Below are 16,386 nucleotides of genomic sequence, written 5' to 3'. Positions count from 1 at the left end.
AATTTCTGAAATGAAAACAGAGAAATGCAATAATCACAGGCTGAGAGTAATGGTGTCTGGCTGGCATTTGTCCAATCTCCCAACTAAAGCAGGAGATATTAAAGGGAACGTTCACCTTCAGATTACCTTCTAGTTATTGCAGATGGAGCTATGGATGATGAATAGAAGATAGAAATATAAAGGGTCAGAATTGTAACAAGCAGATAGCAGCTGACATGCTCAGTGTGTGCTGAATATGATTTATACTCTCCCAGAATAATGCTGCATGGTGTTGAGCAGCCAGTTCATATCCTAAGCTTGCCGGAAAGAGTGCAATATATATACCCTCTATGTCAGGGCAATTAGTGTGACTGTGGCAGGGCTGCTGGCGGAAGCATTTCAGATGTGAATTTGTTTGACACGTTGCCAGCCTGTGACAGATTTAATCAGAGACGGAAATATTTCCAACACCTGCACTCACAGCCCCAGCGAGCACAACTGTGCAACAGAACCCTGCGCTGCTCTCTGTCTCCCCCCCCTGACCTACACAAACCAATATTATTCCCCTTTCTGAATCAAAGAGTGTTTCAAAATGATGTGTTTGAGCTGCACTCTGTGCTCAGTGCTTTGAAATAGAACAAACCTAGTGGTGTGGAATATAGTAAGGAGAGCAAATCTGCTGCTATAACATTTTTTTAAAAATATGGCAGTGTATTAGAAGTCTAGCAGCTATTCTCAATAGGCCAGTTCCCTGTCAGTTGCCCCAGCAATATAGCGCATTTTCACCACAGAAATAGTCTACAAATATCACATGTGCACATCCATTATGTACATATATGATGTAGGGCTTACACTGTGACAGTGGTTGGAGGAAAGATGGGGGTATATCTGTGCCTATATATTATACAGTTACATTATGTGCATATATGATATGGGGGTTACACTGTGACAGTGGTTGGAGGAAAGATGGGGGTATATCTGTGCCTATATATTATACAGTTACATTATGTGCATATATGATATGGGGGTTACACTGTGACAGTGGTTGGGGGAAAGATGGGGGTATATCTGTGCCTATATATTATACAGTTACATTATGTGCATATATGATATGGGGGTTACACTGTGACAGTGGTTGGGGGAAAGATGGGGGTATATCTGTGCCTATATATTATACAGTTACATTATGTGCATATATGATATGGGGGTTACACTGTGACAGTGGTTGGGGGAAAGATGGGGGTATATCTGTGCCTATATATTATACAGTTACATTATGTGCATATATGATATAGGGGTTACACTGTGACAGTGGTTGGGGAAAGATGGGGGTATATCTGTACCTATATATTATACAGTTACATTATGTGCATATATGATATGGGGGTTACACTGTGACAGTGGTTGGGGAAAGATGGGGGTATATCTGTACCTATATATTATACAGTTATATTATGTGCATATATGATATGGGGGTTACACTGTGACAGTGGTTGGGGAAAGATGGGGGTATATCTGTACCTATATATTATACAGTTACATTATGTGCATATATGATATGGGGGTTACACTGTGACAGTGGTTGGAGGAAAGATGGGGGTATATCTGTGCCTATATATTATACAGTTACATTATGTGCATATATGATATGGGGGTTACACTGTGACAGTGGTTGGAGGAAAGATGGGGGTATATCTGTGCCTATATATTATACAGTTACATTATGTGCATATATGATACTGGGGTTACAGTGTGACATTGGTTGGGGGAAAGATGCAGTGCTGAGAATAAGCGGAAGAAGCCCTTTCCTGCAGAAATCCTGTGTACACGGCAGTTTTGTTACATATCTGAATCAGAGATAATTACAAGCCCCATGAGGGTGTCCTCAAACTTTCGTCATTTAACAAACACATTTAACAAACACATCAGAATATGAACACTTATATAACAGAATAGAATTACAGTTACTTATTGCTATGACGACCCACTGAGGATGAGCTGTGTTTCTCGCTTTCTTTTCATTGTTAGACTTTTGTTCAGAGGAGAGGATGGAGCAGCGCAGTGCAGCCCATAAGCAGGTGGGGGCAGCTTCCATCTCTGCGTCTCTACCAGTAATAAGGTCTCTCTTAGGTACCGTTACCAAGGCAAAGGCAGGAATAGCCCCGAACAGGGATGATACTTTCAGTTGTGTGGCAGAGACTCAAGGTCATCAATCCAGGCACAGATATAAAATTAAGACCTCTGTATCTAGTGCTAAGAATGATTTAACCATGCCTCAAATGGGAATCAATTTACATGATTTAAAACTATGAGATAGAGTGTTCTATGGATCATGTGACTAAACTGTGTCCTAAACAGATCAATCTTTAATCAATTTACTTTTCAGAATGTCGTTATGTTTAATTGGCTGGGATTAGGGTAAAGATTCAGCCAATAAATCCTCTATCGGTTCAAAGAGATGCTACTTGCTATAGAAGGAGAATCCTTGGAGCTGACAACCAATACCAATACACTGGGCAATGCTGTACCTACTGATTACTTGCCAATACATGTTAATATCATGCTAATTAACCTTCCTGTTATTAACTGGAATTATAATGATTTGGGAGCAAACATCTCTTTCTGTGATATCTGCACTGCATTCCTTAGGAAATGAAGAGCCAGCCGATCGATTCCTGGTTTCTCTATAATGATTGAAGAGGAAAAAAAATAAATAGATTGAGACTTTGGTGTCACCTCTGATGGAATCATCAAAAGAGCTGAATCTGTCACAGTCTGGGCACCGCAGGGAATAGAATGATTTGCGAACATAGAGATTGCTCGCTTGTGCTGTGTCTGGGCTAAAGTCCTGCAGCGGGTTGGGTTCCCGCGGGTTACTCGTAAATAAAGCAGGTACCCTGCGGAATGAAGATTTTCAGGTGCGGGTCTGCGGGTTGCGGGTCTTCATTTCTTATCTTATGTTATATTGTTTATATTTTAATCCTTTTAAATTTTACAAAACCTGTTTCTGTCCCGCCCACTTTTGATGATGTCACTTCTGGTTTGCAGCAACATCACTTCATGTTTGATGGTGGTCAGCGGGTTGCGGGTCAGGTTGCAGATAAGGCAGTTGCGGGTCCTGGTTGGGTAGCGATCAAAGTGGGTAAATATGCTGGTTGCGGTTCAGGTTGTGGGCTGCAGGTTCGGGTTGGGTCTGGGTCTTAGAAATTGGTTTTGCGCAGGACTCTAATGGTTATTTAAGCAGTAAAGAATGAAAGAAAGAAAGAAAGAAAGGAAGAAAGAAAGAAAGAAAGAAAGAAAGAAAGAAAGAAAGAAAGAAAGAAAGAAAGAAAGAAAGAAAGAAAGAAAGAAAGAAAACAGAAAGAAAGCTGTGCAGTTCAGAGGCAGGGAGGGAACAAACCTGTCTGTGATAAGGCAAGGAATGTGCAAGGTTTTGTGGCTTTGGCAGACGTAATATTAACAGGTTTTATGCCTTTAAACAAAGGAGGTTTGTAATGTCATTAAAGCAAATTGTCAGGGAATTAATTCTGTCTTTATCTCTGCATCCTCGGAAGCAGCGCATTTACTGAGCCGCGTAAATGACATGAGGAGAAAGCAATGATTTGTCTCCGCTTTTAAGAGACTGGCACGACGAGAGAGCTATAAAGCTGAGTGTGTGACAACCATTTCCAATAACTCACTCCAGATAGACGTGTCTTCCTAACGATCATACTGTCATTTGCATTTGTTGCTAATTGTAAACTGGTGACATCTATTTAAAGCCAAATATCAATAGGGAGGAGAAAGAGTTGGCATCTCCTGCTCACAAGGGATAAATATTTAATGCAAGGCAGGTGTGCCAGAAGGAACACAGGTACCAAGGGGCTAAGACTGGAGTTTTCACAATCAGGACTTTTAGTCATTTTTTTCTTTAGAGATGAAAATATACCAAGGAAACAAAATATCAGAAACATTCAGGAACATCTAAGAGTGGTCCTGATAGGTTTCCCTGTCTCCTGCTCTGTTCTGCCTTCCCTATGCTCGCTTCCCTATGCTCCTGCTATTCTCTGCCTGTGTGTGCTCTGGTCTGCCTGTGGAACATAAGCCTGGTATTTGTTCTGGGGGGGTTGTTAGCATTTGAATATAAATTATTGTTATGGGCCCCTATCTTGTTTAATCTTGTGCTGGGGGTGCTGTGTTATCCACAGGGGATGAGGAGGTATATGGATTTAAGGGTATGTTTTAAGATGACAACTTTTTTCACATATGAGTGATAAGTGATATCCCTGCTGTGAGCACCAACCATTTGGTTTTTTAGTGTGCTACCAACATTAATGTGTATATGGTCTTGTGGTAACATGGGTGTGGTTTAAAAACAGGGAGTGGTCAACACTGGCTTCCATTATTGGCCCTCTGCCATGTAGGCCAGAAAAATTTTGGCCCTCGGTAACACAGAAGTTGGACAGCACTGTTCTACACTATATGGCCAAAGGTATCCAGGTATCTGCCCCCCCCACATTAATATGAAATTGTCCCTCCTCTTGGTGCTATAAAACACTCTACTGATCTGGGAAAACTCCTAATAGATTGTTGCATTGTTGGAACATTGTTGCCTGGAGTTACTTCCAGTCAGACAAAAGAGCATTAGTAAGGTTGGGCACTGATGTTGGGGATTTAGGATTGGCTCACAGTTGGGGTTCTGATTCATAACACCGGGGTTTAGCTGGGTTTAGGTCAGGTGCTGAAGGAAAGGGTCCTTCCCAAACTGTTCCACAAAGTAGGAAGCAGGTAACTGTAAGGAATGTCATTGTAGGCTGTAGCCTTATGGTTTCACTTGAAATAGAGGCCCAATGGAAAGAGCCATTCCCTAACATTCATCCTCCACCAAAAGTTACCGTTGGCATTGTGCACTTAGGCAAATAGTGTTTACCTGGCATTTGCCCAGATTTTTCCATGAGACTGACAGATGGTGAAATGTTTTTATCCGAGGAAGTTTCCACTGGTCTAGAGCCCAGGGGTGGTGCGTTTACTACACTCCAGCCATCATTTGGCATTGTACATAATGATGTTGGGTTGTTTTGTTCTGATCGGCCATATAAAACCCACCACACTCACAGTTTATTTGCTAACATTGTATCCAGTGACAGTTTGAAGCTCAGAAGAGAATATTCCATTCGGGGGCCAAGACTGTTCTCTCTGCCTTGTGTTGGGACTGAATGTAATCTAACCCTATGGTACATACTCCAGGACGTGTATATTGCACAATTTTCTAGATATTTACAGCAGCAAAATGCTAAGTTATAGGGATTGTACTTTAAAATCAGTACAAGCAGCAGTTCCTAAATTTCCCTCAGCTGAAATGGATCCAGTTTTATCCTGCAGTTTTTTGGCATTGGCTGGCTTGGAAATTTCTGCAGTGCCAGCTGCCTGGAGGTTTATGTAACATAAAGCTGCCTCTCCAATCAAAAGACTCTGACCTGCCCCTAGCCTGCACTAGGGCCTGCTGCTGGGGTAAATCATCTCCCACCCAGCCCTTAACTCATAGCCAAATATAAGGAAAACCTTTACTTTCTTTCTCTCTACATATAAATATCTCTCTCGCCTTTTCTATGTTTCTCTGTCTCTTGTACTGTTTCTATCTGTCTCCTTCTCTCTCCTCATAAATTGAAAATAAGTGTAAGAAAACAATGCAGGCATTACATAATGTATTTTTATTCTTACAGCAGGTTCTGGGCAACATGACTGTGACAGATACAAGAAGAAGAATTTGCAATATGTGTTTTTGTCCAAATAAATCATTTTAGCTCTTTGGATCTGTCTCTGCAGTCCATCCCTGACGTCCCTGCACCGGCCCTTCCAGCTCATAGAAAAAAGGCAATGGATGTAGATTAAGGAGAAGTAGATCCATATAACTCCTTTGTACATCTATGTGGATTGAGTGCTAAAGCTGGATAAATATTCCTGTCTTTAGTGATTCGTTTCCTTAAATCTAAAGCATAGAAAACAACACCAAAACTCTATATAAATATCTTGGTTTATGGGTTATTTTTGGAGTTTCACTGACATTTGAATGACTATAAAAGGGAAAGTGTTACTTTGTTATTGGAAGCAGTGTCTGTCTGTAGCTTGCTATTCGCTGCACTGCTTGTCCTGACAATATATACCACTGATACTTTTTTGGTTCTCTCCCTCAGCTGAATTCTGTCTCTGGCAACTCTGTTATATATAGAGAGATGTAATAGATGAAATATTGAATGAATGTAGTTCAATATCAGCTGAGGGTGACTGAGAAAGGGTGGAAGATTATGTTGCATCTCAGAGAGGGATCTAGATATGAAACACTGGGGAATGATGGGACACAGAGAGGCAGATACCAGACCCTCCTGGTAACTTAAAGATCTGAAATTCTGACTTTTGGCTCTTCTAGTAATGCGCCCCCCCCCCCCCCACTGCTCCAGCACTTGGATACCGGGTGCGATGTGGGGTCGTATCTGAAAAGCCACCTCAGAGCAAGACCTCCAGACCAAGACCCCTGCAATGCCCCTGGATACCAAGAAACTGATAGGGAACTAGAATGCTGGGAGTTCACAAGCTGGAAGTAGATACATATTTATAGTCATGTAGAATGGAAGACTGGAGAATGGAATGGAAGAGCAATTTGCCTCCTGGAGTAAAACATTTATAATCTACCTGCCACCCCCCAAAGCAATATGAAATGCCCCCCACCATGCCTGAAGCTCAAAACTCAAGTCAGTTCAGCACAAATATATTTTAAAGACATTCCTGTTCTGTCCCCCAATTCATTGATAAGGTTAAAGGCCTGCCTTGATGAATATGTTGGGGGCACCTCAATCTCAGCAACTCATGTACCTGCCATAGCTGCAGTAAATTCCATTTTTGAGCATGAGATCAATGAAAAGGACTTGTGTGAGAATTATCACATATATCCCTCATGTATTATAAGGGATAATGTACCCCCTACTGTAAATGATAAGGATATTAGAAGTCAGTGAGGGGTTCTGTGACCATATAAAGGTACAAGGCTGCAGGCTGAGTTATACAGGGAACTCTGAGTATCACTCATGTATTATAAGGGATAATGTACCCCCTACTGTAAATGATAAGGATATTAGAAGTCACTGAGGGCTTTGTGACTATATAAAGGCACAAGGCTGCAGGCTGAGTTATACAGGGAACTCTGAGTATCACTCATGTGTTATAAGGGATAATGTACCCCCACTGTAAATGATAAGGATATTAGAAGTCACTGAGGGTTCTGTGACCATATAAAGGCACAAGGCTGCAGGCTGAGTTATACAGGGAACTCTGAGTATCACTCATGTATTATAAGGGATAATGTACCCCCTACTGTAAATGATAAGGATATTAGAAGTCAGTGGGGCTCATTTATCAACACTGGGCAAATTTGCCCATGGGCTGTTACCTATAGCAACCAATCAGATTGCAACATTTATTATTTTTCTTTCAGCTGGCTTTAAAAAGCTAATCACTGATTGGTTGCTATAGGTAACAGCCCATGGGCAAATTTGCCCAGTGTTGATAAATGAGCCCCACTGAGGGTTCTGTGACCGTATAAAGGCACAAGGCTGCAAGGCTATACAGGGAACTCTCTATTACTAATGTATTATAATGCACCCCTACTGTAAATGATAAGGTTATTATATCATTAAGGCATTCTGTGATTATATAAAGGCACAAGGCTACAGTCTGAGTTATTGGGGTTACTTGTGTATAACAAGGCACAAGATATTAGATGAACAGGGTATTTATATGATGATGACAGAGACATATAAGGTATCATATCAGCTCTTATTTGCTGTGGAGAAATTCAATGATCTCTAATGCTCAGTTGAACCTTGTAGAGCTGCGTTAGGGCGCAGAGAGTCTCCTTACCACACTGGTATTGGCAGCAATTATCCCTGGCGCTGATTCTGTATAGAGAAGATTAAAGTGGAAGAGCCGCTGCATTTTTTATAAGCCCATCTTGTTAAACCCACCTGGAATGGTGATGTGCAGAATTCTCTTTCATGGCACTGCCAGGTTGAATCCCAGGTTTGCGGCTGCTGAATTAGTTATGTTGTTTTAAGTGGATTTCCAGCCATTCCCTAAAGGCTCCCCTAACTGGCCAGGATTGATGAATGGTCAAATAGGGGATAAGCACTGCGTATCTTGACAGCGCTATATAAATAAATGATGATGATGATGATGATGATATTCAAAAAGTATGTGGCCCTTTGGATTAAATGCCATGAGTTCCTCATGGAACCGTTAAATACCAATAATGTATTTAGTAGGTATCTATTTGGTTTATTCAACAACATTATAGGCTTCTGCCCATGTGATTCAATAAAATCTGTCCTTAAAATGTTCATGAATTGTGCAGCCTGGCCCTTTCTCACAACCACGAAGGTGCCATACTGATTGCTTTTTCAGTACATGCAGTTCCCACTAGAGCAAACACCTTGTTCATCCAGTGTGTCAGCATTATTACAGTCACCCCACTAGCCTTCAAGGCCAAAGCCCTGTCCCCATAATGAATACTATTAGAGCAGCCCAGGCCTCCCAAATGAATCATACATGATAATTAAGGCTCTCTCCTGGGTAAGTCTCTTTCCCAAAGCCAAGAGTCTAGAATTTGTGTTCTTCTTGCTTCTATGAAATACAACTCCAAGCATCCCCTGACAGTCAGACACCTCTCTTATTGTAAAAAGTCCTTCCCTCTAATAGTTGGCTGTACATGAGTTTGTTAAAGGGATACTGTCATGGGAAAACATGTTTTTTTAAAAACTCATCAGTTAATAGTGCTACTGCAGCAGAATTTTGCACTGAAATGCATTTTTCAAAAGAGCAAACACATTTTTTTATATTCAATTTTGAAATCTGACATGGGGCTAGACATATTGTCAGTTTCCCAGCTGCCCCCAGTCATGTGACTTGTGCTGTGATAAACTTCAGTCACTCTTTACTGCTGTACTGCAAGTTGGAGTGATATCACCCCCTCCCTTCCCCCCCAGCAGCCTAACAAAAGAACAAAGGGGAGGTAACCAGATAGCAGCTCCCTAAAGCTGGCCATAGACGCAAAGATCCGATCGTACGAATCGTGGATTCGTACGATTTTCGGACCATGTGTGGAGAGTCCCGACATTTTTCGTCCGTCGGAGATCGGTCGTTTGGTCGATCAGACAGGTTAGAAAATTTCTGTCGCCTGCCGATAATATCTCTGCGTGTATTGCCGATCGTACGATTTTCAGTGGGAGACTGTCACTAGTGTTGTCAGACATAAGTATCGTACGATTGCTGTCAGGGGCAGAACATTGGGTTATCTGTTCTTATTTGATCGGAATGGTAAAGACTTTGATCTGAATGGTTAGTGGAGGGTCGGGAGATGGGAAAGTCCGATAGTACGTTGATTCGTACGATCGGATCTTTGCGTCTATGGCCAGCTTAACACAAGATAACAGCTCCCTGGTAGATCTAAGAACACCACTCAATAGTAAAAGCCAAGTCCCACTGAGACTCCTTCAGTTACATTAAGTAGGAGAGATAACAGCCTGCCAGAACGTAGTTCCATCCTAAAGTGCAGGCACAAGTCACATGACTGGGGGCAGCTGGGAAACTGACAATATGTCTAGCCCCATGTCAGATTTCAAAATTGAATAAAAAAAAATCTGTTTACTCTTTTGAGAATTGGATTTCAGTGCAGACGTGTGCTGGAGTAGCACTATTAACTGACAGTTTTTACCATGACAGTATCACTTTAAGCAGGGGCCAGTGCACATATTCCAGAAATCCCTATTGGTTCCTCGAGTAACAGACGAAATTGGGGCAGCGAAAATGTGAGCAGCACCCAGTAAATGGAAGAGAGAGAAGATGTATTGCCTGCAAGATAAATTGATATAGGAAGCTCCTTCAAAACTTCCCTACTCCAGAAAGAGCCACTAAAAACTATTGATCTGATCCAGATATTGATATTATGACTACAGGAGGGTGCAATTAATATAACCCTTGGTTACCTGAGCTCCTGGCATGGAGGTAATTATTCTTCTGTTTGATTTGTAGGTTCTCCATGAGGGACTCATGCATCAAACTATATTAGTGCATTGTGTCTAGTTAAGCAGTTAAGCACACAACCAGCCTGGATTTCACCTCTGTGACTGCTTACTCACCCCTAAGCTCTATCAGCTCCCTCCCTGTTTGTGGTTTTCCAGCAGCAAATCATTGAAATCTATAGACGGTAAAGGCTTCCACAAATGCTGTTCAATTCTCCCCATTAGGAACCACTCTCTGTGACTGGTTATACTGGAAGAGAAGCTCCCAGTGCCTCCCTACCCCACTGCCAAGGGCAGAGTAGAAATGCAGGGGCTGCACATTAAAGAGTTAGTGGCAGAGACATTGCCGGGCATTGTTCTACTCTATTTGCTGTCCCTGCAGCTATTCCATCACTGCAAGAATCATCTGATGGCCTTCAGCCCCTTCCTCCTCCCAGCACAAATAAAATGAAATTGTATGGGGGGGGGCTTGTAGCAACAGAACCAGTTCTTTTGTGTGCCGGACTGGGAGTGCAAGTGATTTCCCTTACAGGGCTTTTCTTCAGTGTGCGGAGGTGGAGGAGCGTGACATGTTTAGATGAAATTCTTTTCTATCATCTTGTCCTGAATCTCTAGGGTTCTCACTGCATTCAATGACAGCAGTCCAGTTGTTCCTCAGTTCTTATCGGTTGCTGGGAGTTGTAGTGTAACAGTAAGGGGAAGGCCACTGTACATCCCTGTTCTGGGACATTTACATCTTTTTGGCCTACAGATGTATGTTGAAGAACATTTTCAGGGTATGCAGGGAGATGTAGGTCAATAACATTGTGAGTGGTGAAGCATGGTAAATTTGTGGGCCGCAGGTAAATTTTGGCCACCTTTCCCTGTGACACAACAAGCCTCACATAGGTGGGATCTCGGCCCAATTAGTGGCTGGGGAAATCAGGCTGGTTCCTAATTATGAGTCTCAAGGACCCAGCAGGACTCGGCTGTGAATGTAAGCTAATCAGAGAGAGAATCAGCCAATCAGCCGACAGATGTAAAACATGAGATTTTATCAGAGCAGCTCCAGGCGTGGGGTTCGGGGGAATTAATCAGATGCAACATTGTATCAGATATATCTTCTTACTGACTGCAGGATATGGAAACAGTAGTGCATGGAGCAAGCGTGGGGGGCTTCAATGGATTGCAGAGTGTTGCAGAACTGTATCTCATCCCAGGCAGGCTGCTGGGGTTCTGCACTTGATACAGATGGATTATGCACAGGGCAAGCAGAGGTTTTCTTACTAGGGACTAATATCACAGATACGAGTACCAACTTGGGGGCTATTGATTCTACTAGCTCCATGTGTTTGGGGGCTGCAGCACCTTGTCTTAGATTAATGATTGGGAATCACACACATCACATGGAGGTTTTCCTGTTTGATGTCATTTTACTGGTCCATGTGCCCCTAACATGCACGTCTGGTATTTCTATAGACAGGTTCCCCAAGATGGGTAATACGCATAGCAGCAAGATTGGTAATAGCTGCTCAGCTGGACAAAGAAAGAAGTTGTACCATTGGTTGTTGTGGCGTAACTCCCTGGAGAAGTTTAGCACCTATATAAGTATGTATTTTGCCATCCCTTGCTTGTTCATGTTGTAGGGGAAGATGTAGGGGATGTTGAGAAGTGTAGTTCAGTATGAGCAGTTTGGATTATTGTTAAAGGGGCACAATATTGGGTATTTGCCCCAGTAAGCAAAGTCCTGCCTATTTCTCAGGACAGAGAACCAAAGAGGACTCATGTCAATCACTGTCTCTTAGAATTAACTCTTAGTATGAGGGGTAATCTCTCATTGGCTATAACACACATCCCCTTACTTAGAATGCAAAGCCAGGCCTGTTCCCAAATCCTCAATCGGTAGGAGCACAACCTGTCTAATCCCTTCCAAACCCTGATCCATCAATAACTGCCTGTATATTCATGAGAGGTAGCAGGGTCTTCATTCTGCTGGGGGTGGGGGAATATCACACCTGATTCATCTGGACCAGAACATTCCTGTTATACAAAAGCTGGCCTAAACTGACAGCAGAATATGGCTTCACTGGGAAGGGTCTGATTGATGTTATTGTCACGATGTGGATACCTACCTTGCAAGGAGATGGGCAGAAGGAACCTGTCAGTGTGAGCACAGCAAATATTAGAGACGGTCAGATAGGCAGTTGCACTGGGTTCCTTTGGCACGGAGATGACGTTGTACAATGACAAAGTAAACTGTGTAATAAATGGCATTTTATATCATTTATGCCAGGAAATAGTGACCAGACAGAGAGAGAGAGAGAGAGAGAGGCTACAGGTACAAGGATGCCTCCACAGCACTCAGCACATCTATACATTCTCACACATTAGCCCTTCACCCTCTTATTTCATTCCATTAAAGAGATGGTCTATGATGTGCAATAAATGGAACTTCTTTACTGCTCCATCAGTTGGTTGAAAATGGTGTTTCAACATATGCTCGTATAACCTTGGTGGTGGGAGCTATAACCCCTCTACCTGTGATAGGTGCTGTGGCTATGTTAGAAATGAAGGTATCAGTTCTATGCTGTGAGTATACTGGTAAGAAAGGATCAAGCCCAGCAGGAGCAGTGACAGAGGGGGCAAAACAAAGGGGGCTTGTCAAGTGTTGGATTCTCTTTGTAGAAATAATGATGGGGCTGGGTGAGCCCAGAACCTGCTGCTGACAAAATCCCCAGCCACAGGAGATGAGAAGCCTTCCTAGCCCGACCAATGCTGCCTTCTAGGAAAATCTCCCCTCTGTCACCTTCTGAGGCTCATCACCCACTGAATAAGGATATGTCTGCTGTAATAAAGGTGCCAACCTAAGGGCTCAGATCGACCCAGCTAGCAACATCAGGACACAGTAGCCTCACATGGGAGTCAGGATTGTACAGCAAAATACTCTGATTATACCATGAATATACTGTAGCCAGAAGGCTGTATGCTGAGTATAATTATATGATGATGATGATGCCCTATAACAGGATTAGCAGAGGGTTAACATGGCAGCATGCCCACTGAGCCCATTTTGTGCTAATCCTGCAGAATTCCAGCTCAATATAATTCTCTATTTTAATATAAAGATGGATCAGTGAGGGTAGAATGATACTGACATTAAATAGAATGTTCCAGGCGGATCTCAGCAAGCAGACGAAGGGTATTATTAGAATTTAATATAATATCCCACCACAAAGATACAATGGACTGGGGAAACGCTCTGGTTCCGGCTCAATAATATCTGCTCAGAGACTTCTGTAAATCTAATGAATAAACCTGCGCTTGGAATATTAACAGTCCAACTCCCTGCAGCACAAACACAGAAGAGATGATGGGAATTTAAACTAAACTAAGCTCTCTGAATAGTTAAAGGCAGGGAGCTACTCTTCATATGAACATTCATTAAGCAAAGGCTCCAGGGTTAATTAAGAGAGGAATCTATTCAGTTCTAACTTTATAGATAAAGAGATTAACAGGAACAAGAACTTCTGGGGCACTTTGGGACAACCATAGACTAATTAATCCATAGGATTTAATGGCTTTAGCACAATAATATATGTGTTTAGACAGGACGGGGCGAAGGGGAAATCCGCCTGGGAGATGTTAATGTTTAGACTTGATGATGGACATAGATCTTTTTTTCAGTTTCAGCTACTGTGTAACTATGTTCAGATACTAAAATATAGACAGAGACAAACTGTGCATAGTGCTAGATACTACAGGTATTATATAGGCCTACAGTGGAAAGAAAGTGGGAATGGGAACTGCCCTTGGCTTAGGCCCATTATGGCCTGGACACACCATGAGATCCTCTAATGCTCTGACAAGTGAATTAGAATGTACTTTGTGCACAGTATGCTCAGTACACATATGTGTGGGAGCTGCCATATTGTTATTATATAATTCATGTGCATATAGCTAGATGGCGCTGTGCCCTACTTGCTCTTTCTCTTCTTTATCTCAGCTGATATGTTGGTCTCATTCTTGTGATTTCTCTTCTTCCACGTCTGTAAAAAAAAAAAAAAAATCATCCGTTCCTCCCCTTTCCTATCTAGTTCCTTCTCTTTGTCAGTGTCATTCTCTTTTTCGTTCTCTCTCTCTCTGTCTCCCTCTCTCTCTCCCACTATCTTTCCCTGCTTTTCTTAAAGGAGAAGGAAAGTAAAGTATCAGATCTATATAAATACACCAGTGAACCCTCAAATTAATGCTGCTCTGAGTCCTCTGTCAAAAGAAACACAGCATCTCTTTCCTTTTATTGTGTACACATGGGCTTCTGTATCAGACTTCCTGTTTTCAGCATAAACCTCCAGGGCAGGGCTTGAGCATGCTCAGTTTGCTCCTCTTACCCTCCCTCCTCCCATCCCTGCTGTAATCTGAGCTCAGAGCTATAATTGAGCAGGGAGAGACTCAGGCAGGAAGTGATGTCACACCAAGCTAATATGGCAGCTTCTATGCTAAACAAACAGAGACAGTGTCTAGAGCTGTTTACTCAGGTATGGTAAAGCATTCTGCAGAATAAACATTGCGTTCTAGCTTGCACTATTGTGGCTAATCTGTTGGCAATAAACTGTCTTGGAGCTTTGCTTCTCCTTTAAGGATTAATGTGATGTTTCCTGAGATTCTGGGAGGTGCCAGAGAAAGAAATTAAAGAGCAGCTTGTGGCTATCAGGCCTAATTTGTGGAACAAGATGATTTATTCTCCCTGTGGAAGCTGCTTTTGCTTTATCACAGGATAATGATCAATTTCCTCTCACATCTTCACATACAGCACATGCATTCAAAAACTATGCCTCTAACTGGTCCCTCACATCCTCTGTAGAAAGCTGATACCCACCAATTAGTGATGGGCGAATTTATTTGCCAGGCGTGGATTTGCGGCAAATTTCTGCAATCCGAAGACTGTGAATGTTTTCACGACACGGGTGCGAAAATTCACAGCGAAAAATTTGCTGTGCGTCAAAACTGTTAAAAATATTTGGACGCCCACTGACTTTAATGCATTTGGACAAAAGAGTCACATGTATAAAAGTTGACGCTCGCGTCAAAATTGTCGCGCATCAAAATAATTTTGACACCCATTGACTTTTTGTGAATTTTTCGCTGTTTCGCATACTTTTTAGGAGTTTCGTAAATTTTCCAGCGAATCGAAACGGGACAGATTTTCTCATCAATACCCCCGATCAATTTCATTAGCTGTTGCTCCTCTGTCCAACACTTTCCTTCTCAGTTTAGTTCTCTCTGTCTCTGTACTTTCTTTCCTTCTCCTCTGACCTTTTTCTCTCTCCTACTCTAACTGCCACTTTGCCTCTTTCCCTCCCATCTTCTCTCTGCTCCATCCCCTCTCCCTGTCTCCCACTCTCTATCTTGCTCATTCATGGAGCTGTGTGAGGCTGCCAGGAACTCATGAAACATAGATGGGATGTTTCCTTTATCTGTCTTAGCTAAGGAGGCACAAGATTTCACTTGGGACCTGCCAGTTGCGATAAAGTCAATGACTCCAGCCAGGCAGAAATAAGTGACTGTGCTGTTTGTATGTGGTCACCTAGACCCTAAAGCAGCGATCCCCAACCTTTTCTACCTGTGAGCAACATTCAGATGTAGAAGGAGTTGGGGAGCAACGCAAGCATGAAAAATGGAGGTACAAAATAAGTGTGGCTATTGAGTAGCCTCCATGAAGACTGTGAGTCTACAGGGGCCTCTGTTTGGCAGTACACCTAGTTTTTATGCAACCAAAACTTGCCTCTAAACCTGAAATTAAAAAATAAGTCCCTGCTTTGAGGCAGTGGGGAGCAACATCCAAGGGGTCGGAGACCAGTGCCCTAAAGGATGTGTAAGGTGACCGCCTACCTTCTGCTACAGGGGGAGATTTATGGGGGTTATCAGGACGGATGATACTGTGCCCTCCTAGATGTAAGGTCATATGAAACAAATGAAGGATACATGGGGTGGCAGGAGGGGTCTGTGTCTGGAAATGATAGCTGGGCTTCCCCTCATGTACCGGAGCCCCATTATTGACAGGACAGCAGTAAGTTACATGCACCTGTCAGTTGCTTTTGTCAGTAGGGGATGATGGGAGCTGTAGTACAATTTATCCATCGGTATTTATTAGCGCTGTGAGTTGGGCATCTTCAAGAGCTAAAGAGGGGCAGTTTGAACTGCCACTTGCTAAGTTAAACACTTGCGTGTCTTCCCCCTAATGAACTGCCCCCAGAGCTGTAAAGCACACAGCGCTCCGCCGGCCTCTCTCTGCTGGGAGGCCGCTAATGTTCTCATAAAGACAGAGGCAAATGTAATTATTGTGCCAGTTCTACACGGTCTCTAATGGGATTAGCGCAGGTGC

This window comes from Xenopus laevis, chromosome 9_10S (assembly GCF_017654675.1).
Source record: "Xenopus laevis strain J_2021 chromosome 9_10S, Xenopus_laevis_v10.1, whole genome shotgun sequence".
Taxonomy (NCBI): domain Eukaryota; kingdom Metazoa; phylum Chordata; class Amphibia; order Anura; family Pipidae; genus Xenopus; species Xenopus laevis.
The sequence above is the reverse complement of the archived record's forward strand: the minus strand, read 5'-3'. Positions refer to the sequence as shown.